Below are 15000 nucleotides of genomic sequence, written 5' to 3'. Positions count from 1 at the left end.
GGCACAAGGCCAGCGATTCCGAAGGATAGGTAAGTCGATTATATGTGTTCAACCACTCCTTAATTTATCGATCCTGAAAGGATGGATGGCAAAAATCAAACTCGGCGGAATTTGAACACGAACGTGAAGACAGCCGAAATGCCACTGGGCATTTTGCCCGGTATACTAACGATTGCTGCAGTTCGTCGCCTTGCAAACACTAGTAATAATAATAACAACGATGATGATGATGATAACCACCGCAATGATGGAGTAGAAAGAGGATTAAATATGTATTCCTGAGGTGAAAACGTTAATTTGGAGAGAAGAAATAAAAGAACTTACTGCCAATGAAATCTGCCAATAAAATTCCAAGGTAAGAAGTAAAAAGATGTAATGGAGATAATGATAAAAGTAGTAAAATTGCCGTGGACGATTGTTGTTACACGTGCATTCCACGGAGTCGATTAAACTGGATTGGCAGAGAATAGACGCATACATCAAGATATATATCAGTAACCTACAACCCCAAGTCGAGCAGAGGAAAGAGGGGAATAAATGAAAAACCAAGAAGGTAATACGTAAAAGAAAAATGAAATGAAAAAGGGAAAACAATACACTGGCTCCGTTGGAGCGAGTAAACTAATAAAATAAAATAAAATTTTACTATGATTAAGTATTAAGTAAACAAGCAGCTCGTTCGTTCGCTAATCAGTAAGTTAGTATCAAAAGGTAGAGAGTTAATAATGTGACTACTTGACTGGCAGAAAGGAAGAAAATCCAGGAATTATAAGAGGCTAGTTTAACGAGCTGTAGTGCAAGAAAATTGTAAACGTTCAATATAAGTTCATGATGTACACCGAACAGCCAAGTAAGGAGGAAGGATTATCTCCCCTGGTATTACAAAATGCTTTTGAATTATGACAAAGGAAATACTACATAGCGATACGATTATGCTGTGGATGATGATGGAATGTCAGTTTAATAGAGTTGAAAGAGGCGTGAAAGGAAATGAAAAGGAAGGGTAAATTATCAGTGTAATTTTAGGGCAGATGGGAGAACGATACTGGATGGGACTAGGATGTCATGATCCTGTGTTTTCAAAATCTTCGTTTCATAGAAACAGCACAAATCTGGTGTGAAATATAGTGAAGCGCAGATGACATATGTGGGGAAGTTAAGGAAAGGTAAAAGATACTAAAGAATTTGTGTTATTGGAAGTGATAGATCATTAGTATGTACAGAATGGGGAGTACTGGAATCATATCAGAGCTTTTGTAGCACATAGAATAAATAATGTATGTGTGTGTATGTGTGTGTGTGTGTGTCTGAGAGAGAGAGAGAGAGAGAGAGAGAGAGAGAGAGAGAGAGAGAGAGAACCCTGTCGATGTATGCTGCAAGGGTGCAGTGTGGCCAAAAGAGAAAAAAACTTGAGATGTGTTGCATTTGGCATAAATTATATTTGCAATACTTTATCGTACACGATGCCATGTAACTCTATGCCACTGGTTTCCAAACTTATTGTCATGGAACTTTTATCGATTTTCTAAAAAATCGTAAAACCCACACATATATTTTACGGACAAACGCGCAAGGCCCGCGGCGAGATGAGCATAAAGAATGTATATAATAATTCATCCCGACTAATAGATCAGTATGAAATAGCAGCCATAAAACCTTATTAGCACTCGAGATGAATATACTAAAATGGGCTTACGAAACTTGTTCGTAATAAAAAATATTAAGAGTGACAACACAAAAGACTTTTTTACAAAGCAGATTTGCCCTGGAAGTATTTTACCTGAATGTAAGAAATTCCTCTCTTTTCTCTTTTCTCTGCGGCTAGACAGTTAATGATTTCGGAGGAAAATAAAATAAAATATATTTCCTCCTTTTTAAGAAACTTTGTAGAATGCCGAATTTAGCTTCATTTATGTCTCGATTTAAACCTTGCTGACGATTCGAAAGTCACGGCTACGAACGACTAAAAACTTTAGAAACTTTATTTCATGTTACATAAAAGTTAAAAATTAAAAATCAAATATGCATGCTCCTCAACTTAACTTAGTTAATCTAAAAAGATCCTCTTCCGTTTAATGGTAAATCACCACCAAAAGCAAACCACGTATTTAAATAAAATAAAAATTGTTTTAGAGAATGAGAATGTATTCATAGGCACAGGCATAGCTTTGTGGCCAAGAAGCTAGCTTTGCAACTACATGGTTTCAGGTTCAGTCCCACTGTGAGGCATATGTGTGTCTTTATGTCTGTCTTTGCCCCATTACCTCGCTTGATAACTGGCGATGGTTTGTTTACATTGCCTTAACATAACGGTTCGTCAAATGAAACCGACAGAATAAGTACCAGACTTCAAAAATAAGTACTGGGATCAATTTTTCGACTCAAATCCTTCAAGTCGGAGCTTAGAATGGCTGCAGTCCAATGGCTGGAACAAGTTTAGTATTTTCAAAATGGAGAATACTCTTATTAAATTTTATTACAAGATACCTTATCTCGCAGTAGTTTTTCACGGTGTTGTGAAAGTTCACAGAACCCACTTTGGGAAACATGACGGCATACAGTTGCTGTTGGGCCAAATCGGTGGCACTGTAGTCTTTCTGACAAGGATCTCTGGTTCGTCTTACGTCGTATGTGTATGTGACCAAATCACTCAATGTTCACTGGGATAATCCACTAGAAGTGATCTATAAACTTTTACAATTACAATCCATTTTTGGCAAATCAATAATTTTCAGTAACCCTTTCATTTCAAATATATTCCAAAGGGATGCATTTAACATTTAGTATTTCTTTGGGGAAAGTAGTCTTCAGTATTGTTTACAGTAAATATTGTGCTGTAAGCCTTTTGTGACTATTAACTTTACGTTTTATTGTCTCTTAAAATTATACCTAAACCCAATTCGAGTAGCGATCCTTGGTTCGAAAATCGCTATTCTAGTCTTCAATAGTTATCAAGTACCGTAATTTAATACTATATACTTTGGAATCATTGATGTGTTTCTTCGATTTACAATGCTTAGACAAATCCTATTATGAAAAGTGTCTAAGAGGACCTTTTCTGAAGTTGATATAACTTAGTACCAATTATTGAATGCTTGTGTTAAAGAAAAGACAAACATATTTTTCTATGACGTTTACACTAAGTAAATAAATATTAATTTCTTTGTGTTCTGTTACACACACTATTTCATATTGTAATGTTGCCAAGGCTCCCCTAATTTTAATGTCTATCCTTCTAATCAGCTCTACCTGTCAGTTTGTGTCCATTAAAAAAGTTATCTTAAGCACTTGAGATAATTGAATGCAATTTACATGAAATGGTGTGTGAAATAAACATTTCCGTTAATTATTAACTGTTGTTTCATCCTCTTCGTTTACTTAATTTAAACTGTTTCAATCAGCTTGTCTTCATCAACATTACATTGCACAGAAATCATAATGTTTTACTTTTTAAACACAAAAAACTGTTACACACATACATTAATATATATATGCACACACACGGATGCACTCTAACAAATGTACAAATACAATACAATATTGCACACACACACACACGCACGCACACACACAAACACATACACACATGCACACGCAAAGACAGACGTGTTCACACATAGTTTATACAGACTCTCTTCTTACTCCCTCTTCCTTTTTCTTTTCTTATTTCCTTTTCTTCGGTGTCTTTTTTTATTTACCTTTCTTCTTTTCTCTTTTTTCTTCTTTTTTATCCTTTATCATATTTTCTCTCTATCACCATATCCAATGTCAGGAAAATTATAAATGTAGATATGCAAATTCCATCATGTTTTGGTTGTAACTTGCATGAAGATTACCACACGCGAAACTCAGAGCAACAAGAAACTAACTCGACCAATATATAATATATTATACACACACACAACACACACACACACACACATATATATATATATATATACAGTGGGGGGAAATAAATATTCGTACACGTCAAAATTATTTATTTATTTTCTAATGAACATAAATGGGATATACCAATACTATATATAACACAAGAGAGCTAGGGAGAAGGGGAGATAATAAACTAGTGGTGATTCCAAAACGAAGGTCCGCGTGCGTGTGTATAGATGGCTGGTGACCTTGACGTGTGCGTGTGTGTATGTGTAGGTGTGAAAATGTGGGTTTGGGAAGTGGTCAGTGCTGGTGTGTGCGTGGTAGCATGTTGTGATGTGATCTGATGTGATGGTGGTGTATGGTGTAGTGGTGTGTGGTGTGGTGTGATGGTGTTGGGAGGTGGGGGAGGCGAGAGTGGGGAAGGCAAGAGTGGGGTGTGGGTTAGGCTGATGGTGGGGGTAGAGGTGGGATATGTGGGAGTGGATGTAAGGGATGGAGTGGGGTGGGATGGAGAAGGATAGGGAAGGTGGGGTGGGGTGGTCTTACGAGGGAGGGATGACGATGAAGGGGGAAGGAGAAGGCAGGTTCGTAACAATATATATATATATATATATATATATATATATATATATATATATATATATATAATTCATAAATGAGGGCAAAGGAAAAGAATTCTAATGCCAAATATGCCGAAAAATTGGACATATTGTCCATTAACCATATAATTTTTTCACAATTAGCGTGCGTATTGTGAAAAAATTATATGGTTAATGGACAATATGTCCAACTTTCCGGCATATTTGGCATTAGAATTTTTTTCCTTTGCCCTCATTTATGAATTGTTTATAAATTTAACCGTTAAAGGTATTTCTTAATATGCTGGCCATTGATAAAATTTTTTTCGAGAAAATATTTGTTTTCGAAAGGAATTTTATCCTCACATTTGATATAAATTTAAGCGTTCACTTCCGAACTAACTAACTCACTCTGTGAGAGCTTCAGTTCAAATCGCACGTGCCTCGAATGGACTGGAGTATTTCTATTTTGGATGTATTTGGGGTACTTAGTTGTGCCCGTGACTTAGTATTTGCTTCTTCCATGGGTATGAGTAAGTATCTCATTTATTTCTTTTGCCACATGTATCACTGATGAAGAGAGGGCTCTTAGTAGCTAACTCTGAAATCGGTCCGATATGGTAATAATGGAATTTTTAGAAATTTCTGTCGACCTTTTTTCGAGTAGCGTGCGTATTGTGAAAAAATTATATGGTTAATGGACAATATGTCAAATTTTTCGGCATATTTGGCATTAGAACTTTTTTCCTTTGCCCTCATTTTTCGAGAAAATATTTTTTTTTAAAGGAATTTTATCCTCACATTTGATATATATATATATATAATATATATATATATATAATATATATATATATGTATGTATGTATGTATATATGTATGTATGTATATATGTATGTATGTATATATGTATGTATGTATATATGTATGTATGTATATATGTATGTATGTATGTATCTATCTATCTATCTGTATTTGCATACACACATACGGTAAGTTACATCCGCATAGTTTCATTTCTCATCAAATTATGTTATATAGATAACCATAGCTAGACATACAATAGATAACGGGGGTGGATAATTCAGTAGCCAGTCATTTGAAATTGAACAAACTTTTATTTTTTCGGCACCACATCAAAAGTGAGAATCTAAACAACAACTTCAGCCCGTTTGGACAATGATCAGTTCAATAGGAGACCTGCAGTGCTAAGCGGGTACATAAATCTATATTCTCGAGTAAAGTGAGCAATATGTTTGGTGTCCTATCCGATTTTCAACCGGATTTACTATTATTTTATCTTTGTACTGTACTTATAATATCGGTCTCTTTTAATATCAAAATATTTTGATGATACAGAATTGCATAGGAACATAAAACCTTTAAATGTAATAGCAAATACATTTTATATATTGTTTATATGAATTATAAAGGCTACAACCTCAAGTGATCAAATATTCTAAACTGCAAAAATTTAAAGAAGACTTAGATTAAAGAGTTTTAAAAATTGTGGCAAGTGCTTTAAAAAACTGTGATGGATATACAAATATTAACGTCGTAAACATTTGAAAGTAACTCGCTAGCAGTTGCAAAAATGAATATATCTAAATTTTACCTTCTTACTTTTCTACAGTGACCTTTTTTTTTTCAAAAGTATTTTACATCAAGTCTGAGGATATCTTTCGCAAGGGATAATGTAATCCAAATTCGAACTAGTTTTTTGCCTTTCTCATAATCTGTAGTCACTGGAACTTTGCACATGCATCTTCGCCCTCACATGCTGTAATCTAATCGATTACTTGAAAGACGCTTCTTTTGAGATGCTGGCCTCTGGCATCGCTCCATGAAAGTATTCTCTGCAGAAAGATTTTATTGAAATGTGGTCACACTGGCACTATCAATGCAAGATCCATTGGAGACAAAATGGATTACAACCTCTTTCAGTCGTGGTAGTATATAATATGATATGAAGTGCTAGTAACAACTGGACATTTTTCCGTGAGATGCGGAACATCGTTTTTCGTTTTAAAACTGTGTCACTTATTCTTAAACCTGAAATCTGATGTGTTGAATAAATCAGAAAAATTATAAAAGAGAGTTATTGTTTAATTTGTTAATTCTCTTAAACTTGAAGTAATGCTGTTGAGGAAGATCGTATTAGTTTCTTCTCCTGTTGGAAATGAGATCCGGATTTCTACTTCCGAATTTGCAGTGATTACTTGGTGGAATATGAAAATCTTATTACAACATCCGTGTCTCTATCTTAAATAATCTGAAGAGAAGAATTTTGGAGCGTATGAAAAAGGTGAACCAAAATATAAGTATCAACATCCTGATGATTTCGTTTTCCTCATTGGAACAAGGCCAAGAATTTGCAAGGGGTGGAGTAGTCGATCACACCGATTCCAGTGCTCAACTGATACTTATTTTATCGACTCCGAAAAGATGAAAGGCAAAGTCTACCTTGGCGGAAGCCGGAAGAAATGTCGTCAAGCAATTTGTCTGGCGAACTCACGATACTACCAGCTCGCCGTCTTTTCTCCATCAATAGTTACGACTAATAATAAGTATCTAGTATCATTAGTTTCTCATTTCCAGTCAGATTGTTGTTTGAACTAGTTTCCAACAAATATGGCATGATTCAGTTGTTGAGACCACCCTCAGAAGAGTGTTGGTGGGCATGAAGAAAATTCCCCCAGATTTACACCACAGGTATCCAGTGCAACGAATACTCGTACACACATGCTAGTCACTTGTAGCACTCTAATTTTTTTCGTGAGATTTCGATGAGATTTCTGTTCTGTTTATGGTAAAGCATCAGATTGCTTCTTTGTCTTTCATCATTTTTCTATATTGCGGATTTTTAAAAAGGGTCTCATTTGTGCCAAGTACTTCTTTTTAGAAGTTATATTGTTCTTGTTCCCTGAATACTAAATCACGGTCAGAGGCTATACCAGATTCACCATGACATTCTTTATTATATCCTAGTATCACCGTGTTTGCTCTGGTTACTTCGAAAGGGATACTTTACACTCAGAAGAATGCCAGTCCCTCTACCAACACTCTTCACTTTCATTTAAAACCATTTTAAATTTCATTAAATGCTGACAGCATCGAGTTTTGTCCAGCTTTAGTGATGGAATTTAGAGCCCTCCTCATTCCTGCACTAGTAACTCTAGCTTTAGTCAGAGCTTTGCAGAATGAACGCCTCACAAAATCTTGGTTTCTATTGCTTTCCATTGTGCCCGCCAGCCCCGATTTCTGCTCCAGATATTGAGCACGCTCATTGATATAAAGACTATATTATACAGAAATACATATATGCACACGCGAAAACGACATGCATACGAGCGCACACACACAATATATACATACAGACATGCACACGTATGTATGTGTGCACCTGCGTATGTGTGTGCGCCCCTGTACGTGTGTCGGGAGGAAAAACGAGAGACAAAAGAGAAACACAAACTGACTTACAACGAAATCTTTCAATAGGCACACACTGACCCAGGCATGCGGGTAGGGAAGCACATTTTTAGTTCACTTCTACCCCTATACCTACTTGACTAATACAAGTCTAAATCAGATCTTTCAACTATTAAAAAAGGATTCACTCAGACACTCACACACATGTCGCGTGATCAAAGGTCTGACACTCACACAATACTCGTTATCAAAGGTCTGCAAGATCACAACTGACCTGGTGCTAAATAACATAACCTAACGTAACAGATACACTGGGAATTTTCCAAATACTCCAGTATTCAATAGTTTGGGAAGATAACTATACATATATAGATACACACAGAGACATACCCATACACGCACACGTACGCACGCATTCAATACACACTTAACTCTCCTGAAGCCATTGTACAGGATCACTGAAACGCACAATAACTTATAAAACAAAAGGAATTGAAGTCGTAAATTAGAAAGTGAAACACAACAACAAATCAAAATATGTCTACGCCAAGTGTGGGACACTAACATCTACGTTGCAAGAGGGAAAAGAGATGGCACTGTAGAGATAGGAGGCAAAGAAGCACTCCACTTTGAACTTAAAAAATGAAGACCTCTTTCTGCTACCCATATATTTGGGTTGTAGAATGGCAAAAATAAAATTTGGAGACGTACCACCAGAAATAGACATCTACTGGTTGGTGGCAGCTGCTTTCCTGAACATAGAGGATAAAAGAAACATCCTACAGGTATGAAAACTGCAAAAACGAAACTGGATGGGGCAAGCTTAGAGTTGTGGGTGCAAATGGATAATGAAAATTTAGAAGCAATTCCGGACATCATAAATTTACCAGACGGCACCAACCTCCACGTGTTCGTTGAAGGTAGAAAGCCGAGGTGTCACTTGAGTGGAGACACAGATCATCTAAAGGCTTTCTGCCCACAACAAAAGAGAGAAGGGAACCCTCAACTTTTGTAGACACCACCAACACCACCAATAACAACAACAGCAGCAGCAGCAGCACTGGCAGAGGTCAGTGACCATTACAGTTGCAAAAACAACAGTAACGGTAGCAGAAACATCATTACAGCAGCACCGACAGTAACAAGAATAAGAACAAGAACAACAGAGAAATCAACAGCAGCAAATAGAACAGAGAACTCACCAACATTTAGGGCTTCCACATACCAGACAGCAGCAAAAGCAACAGCATCAGAATCCCTCCCCACTTCCACCCAAACAAGAACTTTATTATCAACAGAACAATAGCAGAAATCTCCGCAAGACATGCCCCTTCCGCAAGACATGCCCCTTCCGCAAGACATGCCCCTTCCGCAAGACATGCCCCTTCCGCAAGACATGCCCCTTCCGCAAGACGTGCCCGCAAGACATGACCCATGTTTGACACATGTCAAACATGTCCTGTAGTGAGGTGTACGACAAAGAGCCTAAATGGTAAAAAATCGGCCGGTCTAACAAAAGAAAAATAAATGAAACACGTCGACATCAACGCAAAAACTGTCAAGTATGATCAGAGGCGAGAGGCACTTTTAAGAGCAAGTACACAAATACTACACCCAATAGTAGCCACACCAGTACAATCAACAACAGCATCATTCCCATCACTATCATCACTACCGTCGCTACCATCGCTATCACAGACACCATCATCGCAAGCACAACCCAATTCACACATAAAACTCTCAGATCGCATATCCCAACACCAGTATTTTCGAGTCTGGCGTATGCTACTCGAATGCAAGCGAATGAGTGCGGATTCTCAGCGGCACTTTGCCGAAATGTACGGAGCACGTGGTCGGGGAAGTGGGGTGGTAGAATTCCCCTCCTATCTCAGCAGTATACCGCGCCTTTCGACCAGGGATGCAGAATCCTGCGAAATGTCAATAACAGCCAAAGACATACGGAACGCAATGATGAGTAGCTCAACGGAGAAGTCTCTGGAACTGAATGGTCTGCCCTTCAAGCTTTACCTTCATATGCCAGACTTGTTCGGTGATCTCTTGGCAGTTGTCTACTGCAACTGGCAGCAGAACAGAAGACTACTCGTTGCTGTGAGCCGTGGCGTGGTGGTACTGATGGGAAAGGACCCGAACAAGGGGGACTAAATAGACAATTTTAGGTCCATAACTCTAGTAAACGTAGATTATAAGATTTTGCCAAGGAGTTAGCCAGGAGGTTGGGGCTTGTCGATAAGCTGGTTGTTGACGCGCAGAAATGCGCTATCTGGAACAGATCTACCCATGACAACCTCCACCTCGCGCGTTACATCATAGAGAAGTTAGGGAAAGAACCTGGCAAGAGTGTTGCACTGATCAATTTGTATCAATCAAAAGCTTTTGATATGGTCCACCACCAATACTTGGAGGCTGCCTTGCAGCAGCAGGTTTCGGTTCCATTTTCAGAGGCTGGATCGCTGCAATTTACAGCGACGTCTGTTAGGTGGTTAAAGTAAATGGCCACCTATTGGAATCATTTAGCATCACACGTTTGGTTCATCAAGGATACCCACTCTCGTCCCTTCTGTACGTGCTGGTTCTCGAGCCATTACTAAGGAGGATGGATATTTCGAGGGGCATCTCGCGTGAACGAGGATGCGAAAGGTTCGTGTCAGCTAATGTGGACGACGTCACCGTAATAGTGTCGGACTTCTCGGAATCGAAGTGGTCGACACTATCTTAAGGGAGTACGAAATGTGATAGGAGGAAAGATTAATCAGAAGTCGGTGGGCCTGTAGCTTGGTATCTGGAGGAGTTCCATGTCGTCCGACAACGTCATAGGGTGCTCGACGGATGGACCGGTTAAATTACTCGGTCTGGTTTAGTCCGGACCTCCAGGTGGACATGAACCAAGGAAACTGACCAGCAGGGTGGCCAGTCTTACCCAAAAATTGGCAGAGAGGAAGCTGTACTTGAAGGGTCGGGAGGATGTGGAGAATGCGTACATCACTTCTGCCTTCTACAACTGCCTGACCGCAGTCCCTTGCCCTGCTTCGAAGCCGATCAAGCTGAAGCGCTTACTCTTCTATCTTCGGTGGAATTGACGTTCCGCTCGTCAGAAGGTTCATCTGCTGTCAGTAGCCGCTGAGTAGAGGACTGGGAATGCTGAGGTTATGCCCAGTGATGCCTCAGACATGCTCTGAGGCTGCGACATCTCTAGCATTTCCTTAACGGTGAGCAGTTGTGGTGCTGTTTGTCAGACAAGATTTTCCGCAGCTCGTCTCATTGACGGAGCTACAGTCCTGGATCAAGCCTACACTAAAAAACGGCGCTTGGTCGCTAGAGTGTCGGTAGGCGCTCACATCCTTCTGCCAGTTGAGCAGTGCGGTCAGTGGAAGTTCCACATTGGAGTTCTATAGGGGATTAGTGGCTGGCAAGATCGACGATGACCTCGGGGAAACTCTGGGCGTCTGGAGGGAACAATTAGCTGGTCTTTTCCGGAGGAATTTTGGGCCGGGGACTGTGGATAATTTCCAGAAATCTCTGGCCTAGCAATGCTACCGAAGAGCTCTACTGGTTCGCGACAAACTCTATGGGCACAGAAATGCTATCAGGCGAACCTGAGATGTGCTCACGGCAACGAAACTGTCCTGCATGCACGTGTGCATGTCTGGGCATTGCTGACTTGTGGAGCTCTGTCGAACAGCTGTTGACGCGTGTAGGACGGATCCAGTTATCAGCCGAATCCATCGTGAAGATCGCCCCGTTTACTTCTTTTGACTGGGAAGAGAAAGAAGTTTTCCTTTGTCTGGTGGCTATGGCGAAAGCTGTACTGTAGTGGACGAGGTTGAAAGGGCTGAAGACAGACACTTTCTTCTTCGGCCAAACCCTCATTGACTTCAAGTTCCATTTTAAAAAGAAAGTGAGGGTGGAGAGGGAAGTCCCCCCCCCCAGTATTTTTGTTAAAAGGTGGGTGAGCGAGGCAAGGATGGCTCGCATGAATGTATCTACTCTGAATATGAGCTTGTAAATCAGAGGAGTTGAGAAGGAGAGAGGCATCTGCTGAGGTGCCGCTGGTCGTTGGATGTCTCTGGGTGGAACTACACCCTTTTGATCTAATTTCTAGTCTCCTAATTCCCTCGATTGTAATCCCAAGTATTACTCTGTTTGGGGAGCAGTTGAGAAAGACACATACCGCTCTGTGTGTAACACCAAGAACGAGCTGATGGAAGTGTTCGAATATCTTTCCAAAGACACATTGAGGAAGGCATGCGCCAGACTCTGAGGGCATCATGGGGACAAGGTGGAAGCTGAGGGCGAGTACTTGAGTAAACCGTTATCTCCCAGCCATAACTGGTTGATGTTTTTTTTGTTATCTTAGGATACTTCTAATTTTGGATTGAACATCTTGTGTATGTGTACACACACACACACACACACACACACACACACACACACACGCACGCACGCACGCACACACACACACACACACACGCACACACACACAACACACACACACACACACACACACACACACGTATAAAAGACACTGTTTTAAGGACACGAACGTACATCTTTATTTAGATTTTAGATTTGTAACTTGCATTATTCCTTCTTCTGATGTAAATTTCGCGGCGGAATTTGAGCTCAGACTGAAGGACGCGAAATGCCGCTAATTATTTTGCCCGGCATGCTAATGATTCTGCTAGCTCACCGTCTTGAATGACCAAATAATAATTCTTTCTACTGTAGGCACAAGGCCTGAAATTTTCGGCGAGGTGGGTTGTCGATTACATCGATCCCAGTACTTAAGTGGTACTTAATTTATCGATCTCGAAGATGAAAGGCAAAGTTGACCTCGGCGGAATTTAAACTCAGAACGTAGCGACGGACGAAATGTGTGCTAACGATTCTCTTATAATAATAATAATAATAATAATAATAATAATAATAATAATAATAATAATAATCCTTTCTACCATCGGCACAAGGTCTGAAACTTGTGGGGAGGGAGCTGCTCGACTGCTACTTATTTTATCGACCCCGAAAGGATGAAAGGCAAAGTCGACCTCAGTGGAATTTTAACTCAGAATTTTAAGACAGACGAAATACCGCTAAGCAGTTCGCCCGGCATGCTAACGTTTCTGTTATAATAATAATAATAATAATAATAATAATAATATAATATAATAATAATAATTTCTATAACAAGAAGCACATTTCGGGAGAGAGTGTAGTTGACAGATTTTTTTATGCGAATGGTATTTTATCCACTTCGCGACGTTGGAAAAAAAAAAGGCAAAGATTCTCAACCGGACTTGAACTGAGAACATGAAGGTACACACATTTGTTCATCACTCTACCACTTTTCCCACTTATCATCCCGCTTAACCGATTTTTCTACTCATCTACTCTACGGCAGTGAATACTCTTTAATGCAATATAGTCAAAGCATCAACATGTGATAAATCCGATTAAAAGTTTCAGTAGAATTCTATGATTTAAATATTAACAAATACAGAGAAAGGTTCAATAAACGTTTATATTCGGTTAAATGAATTTCAAGAATTAAAGAAGCAACACTCCTAGTTTTGAAAAGAAAAGCTAAAAATCCAGAGTTATCGTACTTGTTTATCATGTTACCTCCCTTTGATCATTATCGCGACTACAGCTTTCACTTTTATAATATTTAGTAAATAATAGAGTTGTTTAAATTGATATTATAAGAAAATTTTCTACTGTAGAAAAGATACAAGCTTTTAATTTTAAATGTTTAATTGAAAGAAAATATTTTTTAAAAGTGCATATAAACTATTTAAAAATAAAATGAAAACAAAATTGAAAGAAAATAAAATAAAAACAAATAAGGGAGATAAATATGATTGAAAGGCGGAAAACTATATATTAAAAGAACTGATAATTGTTTAATTCTCAGTAAGGAAATTCAGTAACCTTACATGGAAATATACAAAGCGGTTTTCGGTTGAAGGTACGTGCGTGCGCGCATACTTGCATGCATGTATGTATGTATGTATGTATGTATGTATGTATGTATGTATGTATGTACACACGCACACACACATATACACACACACATACATACACACACACACTGACGCACACACACACACACACACACACACACACGCACACATATACACATGCATACGACGAGCTTCTTTCAGTTTCCGTCTATCAAATTTACTCACAAGGCTTTGGTTAACTATAGCAGAAGACACTTGCTCAAGGTGCCATGCAGTACGACTGAACCTAGACCCATGTGGTTAGAAAGCAAACTTCTTACCACACAGCCACGCCTGCGCTTGTAAGCCACACCTGCGCCTGTAAGCCATGCCTGCGCCTGTAAGCCATGCCTGCGCCTGTAAGCCACGCCTGCATGTATAGACAACGCCTGCCCCTGTAAATACTCACTTTGCACTTTGAACTACTACTGTTATAATGTATTTTACTTTCATGGAAAACCATACACGCAACAGAATAATAGTCAGGTTCTACTCAAGAGATAAAATTTTTTTGTGCTTTACAGAGAGAGATCAATAATTTTTATGAAATTCTTCCGCTAAATGTTCGAGGTTAAACTTGAGCTCTTCCGTACACTGGGGTATTTGATGCTTAACTATTTTGCTCCTTTGTCGTGGTTATGAGTAAATAAACGAAGATACTTAACAGAATTTAGTTTGTATACTGTGTGTTCGGAGATTCAATACTATCCAGAAAATATTGTCATTGTGTTTCTTGTATTCGCTTAATGTTTGAAAATGTAGAGAGAAATTAGCTAGTCAAAAGAAATTTATTTTCTTTACATAAAATCCTCTAGCACTCCTTAAGCAACGAATTAAATGAAACGACTTATTAAACTATTATCTAATCGATGCTTTTTCATTTCTGACAAATTCCATTAATAAATAAATCAATGATCGGAGGGTTGGGGTGCTTTTATTGCTGTGGTTTAACCCCTAGGTCAATGCTGACTGACCAGGCTTAAAATTTAAGGCCTTCCCGTTGTGACCAAAACCGGCGTATGAGTCCGCATTATCTTGTCCTTAATTTGTATGATAGGAAGTGACATGAGGGAGATTTCGCTGCTAATTTTTTGCTGGTCGAGCGA

The sequence above is a fragment of the Octopus sinensis genome, linkage group LG2 (assembly GCF_006345805.1).
Source record: "Octopus sinensis linkage group LG2, ASM634580v1, whole genome shotgun sequence".
NCBI lineage: Eukaryota > Metazoa > Mollusca > Cephalopoda > Octopoda > Octopodidae > Octopus > Octopus sinensis.
This window is presented reverse-complemented; position numbering follows the sequence as displayed.